Here is an 8,719-nt window from a genome sequence, read left to right on the forward strand (position 1 = left end):
TGTCCAAGCCACCGGGCAGCTCTTCCACCTCCAATGCATGCAATCAATACTACCTAGCATGCCCGGCCATCCCCTTGCTGTGATAATTGCCATGAGCTTCTTTGTGTCTTCTTCGTTTGGAGCTCGAAGATACTCTGGGCCAAAAACCCGGATTATTGTCTTCGCAAAGACATGGACACTTTTGATGGTGGTATCTTCGCCAATGCGAAGATATTCATCCGCATAGTCGGTCGGAACACCATAAGCAATCACTCTCATCGCCGCCGATATTTTTTGATATGCACTAAAACCAATCAAATCGACGACATTCCTACGCCGGGCGAAGAAACGACAATTTTGCTCACAAGCCTTGACAGTGCGGAAGAAAATTGAATGCGCATTTAATATCGCCTACGAAAGAGGTGAGCCGGATATGTCGGTACCTCGGCGAAGTAGTCCTTCATGAGCATCTTGTCGCCGAGAGCTTGGTTGCAGTGAATGCATAGCCGGCCGACCGTCGATCTGCGCCGCTTTTTCTTTGGCCCCGCCTCGAATTCATCGATGAGGTGCAACAACACTAGGTTGTCGTCATCGTCATCGAGGATTGAATCTTCTATGTATGAATCATTGGACAAAGACGACGAGGACGAACTCCAATCCATCTACGAAATGCACACAAACCGGCATGAGTGTCACCTGAACCTACTCCACGCCAAAATCGCCCCTTTCTTCTTCCCACCGCCCCTTTCTTCTCCCTGCCGGCCGAAGCAACGCTGTGCCGCCCTCTTCCCCCGACGTGTGCCACTCACAATCGTCGGGACCAATTGGATCCGCAAGCTACGAGCCCGCGCGCTAAGCTCCCGGGCGGATCCATGGCGCCGACGGCGGACGTGAGTCGCGGACGCAAATGGTCACCCCCGCCGCCGATAATTTTTTATCCATGGCGTCTCCAACCCATCTATATTTTTTTATTGTTTCATGCTATTATATTATCAATCGCGAATACTTTTTATACAATTTTATATCATTTTGGTGGGCTAACCTATTAACTCAGTGCCTAGTGCCAATTGTTGTTTTCTGCTTGTTTTTGGTTTTTCCAGGAAATCTGTACCAAACGAAGTCCAAATGCTACGGAACTTTTTAAAGATTTTTTTCTGGACAAAAGAGACCTTAGAAGCTTTGGGAGGAGTCCATATGATAGATGAGGAGACGGCAAGGCAACAGGATGCGCCTAGTGGGGTAGGCATGCCATGTTACCTTATGGGCCCCACGTGGCTCTGTCTGACCTAGTTCCACTTCTATAAATTCTCAAATATTGGGAAACCCCCAGAGAGCCGCCCGAAACAATTTTTCTGTCGTCGCAAGCTTTTGTTCTTCCGTGATCCCATCTGGAGGCCTTTTCCTGTACTTTGCCAGAGGGAGGATCGATCACGGAGGGCTTCTGCATCAACATTGCTGCCCTTTCGATGATTTGTGAGTAGTTCACCACAGACCTACGGATCCATAGCTAGTAGCTAGATGGCTTCTTCTCTCTCTTTGATCTTCAATACAATGTTCTCCTCGATCTTCTTGGAGTTTATCCGATGTAATCTTCTTTTGCGGTGTGTTTGTTGGGATCCGATGAATTATGGGTTTATGATCAAATTATTCATTGAAATTAATTGGGTCTTTTATAAACTTTATTATGCATGATTGTTATAGCTTTGTATTTCTCTCTGATCAATCCATTTGGTTTGGCCAACTATATTGATTTATCTTCAGCGGGAGAGGTGCTTTGTAATGGGTTCAATCTTGCGGTGTCCTCACCTAGTGACAGAAGGGGTAGCGAGGCAAGTATTTGGATTGCCATTAAGGGTAAAGTGTCGGGGTTTAATCATAGTGCTTGAGTTTACTTTGTCTATATCATGTCATCTTACTTAAAGCGTCACTTCGTTTGTCATGAACTTAATACCCTAGATGCATGCTGGATAGCGGTCGATGGGTGGAGTAATAGTAGTAGATGCAGGCAGGATTCGGTCTACTTGTCACGGACGTGATGCCTATATACATGATCATTGCCATGAATATGTCATAATTATACTTATCAGCTACTCCCTCCGTCCCAAAATTCTTGTCTTAGATTTGTCTAGATACGGATGTATCTCCGTATTTAGACAAATCTAAGACAAGAATTTTGGGACGGAGGGAATACTATATTGTTTCACCCTTCCTCTTCGGGGAAAATCCCAAAGCAACTCACAAGTAGCAGACCTCCGTATTGCAAATTTCTCCTTTGTTATTGTTCCGGGTTGTTTTTCCGCCAGGTATTCTAGATCACCAAGTTCTTCGTGGCTCCCCGAAGGCTTCACACCAAGCACCTTATCATCCAACCTTCCCCGGGTAAACGTCCTTTCAGTGAGGTCTACTATGATTGGTCGTCCAATGAGGAGGATGCTATCGAGCAGGAGGAAGCTAAGGAGGCTACCAGTGGCAAGTGATACGTCCATTTTGCATCATGTTTTCCTACTGTTATTTTCAATGTTTTTATGCATAATAATGCTATATGGAGTAATTCTAATGCCTTTTCTCTCATAATATGAAGGTTTACACAAAGAGGGGGGTGCCGGCAGCTGGAATTTTGGACTTGGAAAAGCTACGCCAGAGTTACCTATTTTGCACGTCTCCAAATGAGCTGAAAATTTACGGAGAATTATTTTGGAATATATAAAAAATACTGGAGGAAATAACTACTGGAGGGGGGCCACCTGGTGAGCACAAGACACCATGGTGCGCCAGGCCCTCCAGGCGCGCCCTGACAGGTATATGTGAAGCCTATATTTACAAGAAAGTGAGTGGGAGCACTACAGCCTTTCTGATAAGTATATGTGAATGACATATTATTGATCAGAAATGATGTAGAATTTTCTGGAAAGCATAAAGGAGTGTTTGAAAGGAAGAAAGACCTTGGTGAAGCTACTTACATATTGAGCATCAAGATCTATAGAGATAGATCAAGTCGCTTGATAAGATTTTTCAATGAATACGTACCTTGACAAGATTTTGAAGTACTTCAAAATGGAACAGTCAAAGAAGGAGTTCTTGCCTGTGTTGCAAGGTGTGAAGTTGAGTAAGACTCAAAACCCGACCACGGCAGAAAATATAAATAGAATGAAGGTCATTCCCTATGCCTCAGTCATAGGTTCTATAAAGTATGCTATGCTGTGTACCAGACCTATTGTGTACCTCGCCATAAGTTTGGCAAGAGGGTACAATAGTGATCCAGGAGTGGATCACTGGACAACGGTCAAAATTATCCTTAGTGGAATAAGGATATGTTTCTCGGTTATGGAGGTGATAAAGAGTTCGTCGTAAAGAGCTATGTCAATGCAAGCTTTGACACCGATCTGGATGACTCTGAGTCTTGATCTAGATACATATTGAAAGTGAGAGCAATTAGCTAGAGTAGCTTCGTGCAGAGCATTGTAAACATAGAAATTTGCAAAATACATACGGCTCTGAATGTGGCAGATCCGTTGACTAAATTTATCACACAAGCAAAACATGATCACACCTTAGTGCTCTTGGGTGTTAATCACATAGCGATGTGAACTAGATTATTGACTCTAGTAAACCCGTTGAGTGTTGGTCACGTGGCGATGTAACTATGGGTGTTAATCACATGGTGATGTGAACTATTGGTGTTAAATCACATGGCGATGTGAACTATTGGTGTTAAATCACATGGCGATGTGAACTAGATTATTGACTCTACTGCAAGTGGGAGACTGAAGGAAATATGCCCTAGAGGCAATAATAAAGTTATTATTTTATTTCCTTATATCATGAAAATGTTTATTATTCATGCTAGAATTGCATTAACCCGAAACTTGATGCATGTGTGAATACATAGACAAAACAAAGTGTCCCTAGTATGCCTCTACTAGACTAGCTCGTTAATCAAAGGTGGTTAAGTTTCCTGACCATAGACATGTGTTGTCATTTGATGAACGGGGTCACATCATTAGGAGAATGATGTGATGGACAAGACCCATCCGTTAGCTTAGCATAAATGACCGTTTAGTTTTATTGCTATTGCTTTCTTCATGACTTATACATGTTCCTCTGACTATGAGATTATGAAACTCCCGAATACCGGAGGAACACCTTGTGTGCTATCAAACGTCACAACGTAACTGGCTGATTATAAAGATGCTCTATAGGTGTCTCCGAAGGTGTTTGTTGGGTTGGCATAGATCAAGATTAGGATTTGTCACTCTGTGTATCGGAGAGGTATCTCTGGGCCCTCTCGGTAATGCACATCACTATAAGCCTTGCAAGCAATGTGACTAATGAGTTAGTTACGGGATGATGCATTACGGAACAAGTAAAGAGACTTGCCGGTAACGAGATTTAACTAGGTATGGTGATACCGACGATCGAATCTCGGGCAAGTAACATACCGATGACAAAGGGAACAACACTTCTATTTTTTTACAAAAACACAAAAACACTTCTATGCCTTTGCCTCTCGTTTTCATCTCCCCCGCTTCTATTTTTTACAAAAACACAAAAATATTTTTATTTTCTCATTTGCTTGCTTTATCGCTATGTCTCAAGAAAACACTAAGTTGTGTGATTTTTCAAATACTAATAATAATGATTTTATTAATACTCCAATTGCTCCTCCCACCACTAGTGCGGAGTCATGTGATTCTAATGCCGTTTTGCTAAATCTTGTTATGAAAGAACAATTTTCTGGTAGTCCTAATGAAGATGTTGCATCCCATCTTAATACTTTCGTTGAATTATGCGATATGCAAAAGAAAAAAAGATGTGGATAATGATATTATTAGATTGAATGTTCTCAGTATGAGATCATGCTAAAACTTGGTTTTCATCCTTGCTTCGAAATAGTATTGATCCTTGGGATAAGTGTACGGATGCTTTTATTGCCAAGTATTTTCCACCCACAAAAGTTATTTCTCTAAGTGTCGGCGTTCTGGGAACCAGGGTACCCAGACTTGCCTGCCTGCGGCCCACGACTGGGCTCCATCGACGGCCTGGTACGACCCATCTTCAGCACCCTCAAGACAAGACCCTCGCGACGCGGATGATGCCAAGACCTCTGGAGGGAGCGGCCTCCTCAGGCTGGCTCCTGAGGAGCAGAGATTCCTATGCAAGCACCCATCTCATGAGGTTCGGGTGACGCAAGCCATGACGACCAAGGCCAGGCGGGCGCAAAGCAGCAGGTTTCGTCTTTGGTGCTAAGGAGGCAAGCGCAGGTGCAGAGTCCCGAGGAATCAGCCACAGGTTTCCATTCCCGTGCAACAAGACCAAGACCGCCAGGACGGATGTCATCGCCGAGCCCACCACGACGTCACGAACAGAAGCTTTGCAGGCGAAGACTACCTTTCGTCAGGATAAGATATACTACCTGTCCCCCTTCAAAATTGGCCACTGTGGGATCCCTTCCCGCCTTCGTTCGGAGGAAGAGGACCAAGGCCACTATAAATATGGCTTAGCCACCACCAAAGGAGGGGATCGAAGATCAGGGATCCAACCCAAAACCTCGCTAGCTCACATCCACACAAGAACAGACCTCCTGAGGTTGTTCTTCCCCCCCTACTAGTTCATCCTCAGCCCCTCATGAGGCTAATCCACCACAAAGCAGGAGTAGGGTCTTACACCGCAAGGTGGCCCGAACCTGGGTAAACTGCTGTGTCTCTTTCCTTTCCTGTTCATCGATCTAGGCCGTGAGAGCGACGAGTTGGTTGGCTCGAGAAGTTGAGTTCTTCGCACACGCCCCAGGGTTCGAACCTTTCTTGGGTCTGCAGAGCCCTGAATCCGACATTTGGCGCGCCAGGTATAGGGGCGTGTCGAAGTTCTTCCTCTATCCCTACCCCGCATCCCTTCTTTCGTGCCCATGGCGGAGGCTTCCCGGGCTTACGCTGAGCGTTGGGCTTCCCGCACCGCCCAGGCGGCGCCTCTCGGCCATGGAGTCCGTCATCACCCCATGCTCCTTGCGGCTGGCGCGGATACTGTCCTCAACCTCCACCGGTGGTGTGGGCCGCTCCCGTCTTCCCCCGCTCGGCATCACAATCGAGCCACTGCGCGACCCTCCATCTACGCCGTGGCGTCGTCACTGCACGCTCGCCGGGAGCAGGCAAACACGCGAGCCGCGCTTGTCGTGGCGCATGAGTTTTTGCGGTGCAGGTTAGCGGAAGGCGGTCGCGACGCCTTGCTCTCTCGCGTCGCCGAGATGCTCGACGCTGCTTGCGAGTGTGCGACGCCTTTCCGCATCATGCCAGCTTCACAGACACCTCCAGGGACCCGCGCCGGCCCGCGTTGCGTCTGCTCGTCTTCGCGAATCGGGGACCTCGGAGGACCCCGCGGAGGCAGCCCGACGCATGACACCGCACACCTGGCACGCCCCCGAGGAGTGGCCGGGGCCGGTGGCCCCCACCACGGCGGCGAGGAGCCGCCCCCTGGTAGGCAAGGTGGGGCGTCGGGGGTGGTGGACAATGGAGTGGAAGGACTGGAGGCTGACCTTAGGATGATGGCCCCTGGTACTTCTGCGCTGCCGTTCACAGGCTCATCTTACGAGCAAGGGAGAAGCTCATGCCCTCTTCCCTGCCGGCCCAAACGTCAAGATCGCTCGGGCCGCATGGAGCGGAGGCCCCCTACGAGCCAACCCGACGCCTCACCGTCGCATTCGACAGCAACAACCACCGGTTACAACCAATATCTTTGGGACACGATTGCGCTAACCTTGGATTGCAGGTGAACCATGCCACGGCCACACACCTTAGGACGTTGGCCCCGCCTCAGGAGGGTGGAACGCACTAGGGGCTGCACGGGGGGAGCCCGGGGCCAGAGCTTCCCCGCGCCCCGCGGAGCAGGGCGCCACCATGACGGTGGCATGTGTCGTCCAGAGGTAGGTCCTCCGCCGGGGAAGGCACCGGTGAGCCCTTCCCCCGGTAGAGGGCCTGCGATCGCTTGACCAACGCCAACATAGCCCCTTGCCCCTTGGTCTCGTCCTTGGTTTCCGGATGCCCCAACGGTGGTCGAGGGATGCGCAAGGCGGGGTCCCCGCCAGGAGCAAGGAGTGCCCCTTAAATCGCCGCCCGTGACACTCTCACGTAATAATGAGTGGGGCTGTAACGCCCCGGAGTCCCCTGAGCACCGCCCTCGGGCCTCACGAGGGCTCCCGTCCACGTCCAAGTGGAAGCACCATGCTCCGTGCTGGCTGTCGACACTGTCCCCTAATGACCATGCCCACGCCCAGTGGAAGCACTGAGCTCCGCGCTGGTGAGAAGACTAGTATAGGTGTCAGACGCGACTGTCTCCTTTGCCCTTTTCTGTAACCCAATTTGCTGTATTTGGAATGAAATTTGGAGTTTCGCGTGCTTATTAAATGAAAAGAGGGGAATTTTTTCGATTCACGGTGTTTTCTTGCTCTTTGGTTTGTGTTAAGAAGCATGGCTCCTGCCTGCTACCCCCCCTCGAGCGCCCCGCGGGCGGGGGTTGGGTGTGGTGCGCGCACTTGGGCTAGCCCGAGCAGCGTCAAGGCCCCCTCGGAGCCAAGGACGTAACTGCCGCAGGCCTGCCTACGCGCACACCTCGCCAAAGCTTGGCGCTTGGCTCCTCGTGTGGCGCTCTCGAGTGAGCCAGCAGGCATGCTAGGAGGCTTTAAGCTCTCGCGAGCCCCCAAAGGGCTCGCCCCAGGAGAAGTGTTTCTCTGCAATACAAGAACCCGTCCAAGGCCGCGAACACAAAAGATAAGTCACGCCAACTACTCTAGTCGGCAGCCTCCAGCTCACGACGGAACATTTCGGAATTAATCTAGATGGCATATCATTGTTTCATACATTACAGGTGAGCCCCCCCACAAAAATGCTTTCACGCTCTGTAGGGCCATGCCCGAAATCTTGGCAGGAAAAGCAGGGAATTACAAGCCTAGCGGGATGCACTATCACCGGCGTCGCCGTCATCATCATCATCGTCAGCTCTGCCCTCCTCGGTCGAGAGTACAGCCACATCGTCGGCAAGGGCGAATTCCTTGATCAGGTCATCCACATGGTCGTCCACCCAGCTCGCCAGATCACCCTGGGTTACCCTGGGCATGGGGGCTATCGCGACGTTGAAATCGAAGTCCGGATTAAGGCTAAGGAGGTAGCTGAAGACATGCGGGAACGCGCGCCCGAGGAGGTCTCGGATCCTCTCTTTGACAAGCTGGCGCGTCCTCGCGGCCCTGCCTTCGAGGCAGGTCACGACTTGGGTGACGAAGCGGAGGTAGCCGGCATCGTCAGCTTCGTACGGGCGGGCGATGCTCTCCTTGCAGATGGTGTCCAAGGCCCGATTTGCCCTGGCCCTGAGGTCCTCGAGCATCGAGGAACGCTTGCGCTGCAACGTACGGCGGCGACTCGCATCGTCCGAAGCCCTCTCCATGAGGGACGTGACACCCGCGACCTGCTGTTGAAGGAAGGATAGCTCGGCCTCACCGGTAGCCCAGGCATCTTCGGCGGCCTTCCCGCGCCGTTCTGCCGCGGTCAACTCCACCTTGAGGGCATCGGCTTTGCCCTACAGCTCGGTTTGCCGCTGCTTGAAGTGAGCGTCTTGGAGCCCCAGCTTTCGACAGGATTCTTGGACCAGGGCCTGGCGAATCCCCGCCACCTTCTGGTCGACCTCCTGCTGAATCCTAGCCTCCCTAGAGGCAAGGGCGTCCTCGGCCGTGGATACTTGGCACTCCATCTCCTCCGGC

Source organism: Aegilops tauschii, chromosome 5 (assembly GCF_002575655.3).
Source record: "Aegilops tauschii subsp. strangulata cultivar AL8/78 chromosome 5, Aet v6.0, whole genome shotgun sequence".
Lineage (NCBI taxonomy): Eukaryota > Viridiplantae > Streptophyta > Magnoliopsida > Poales > Poaceae > Aegilops > Aegilops tauschii.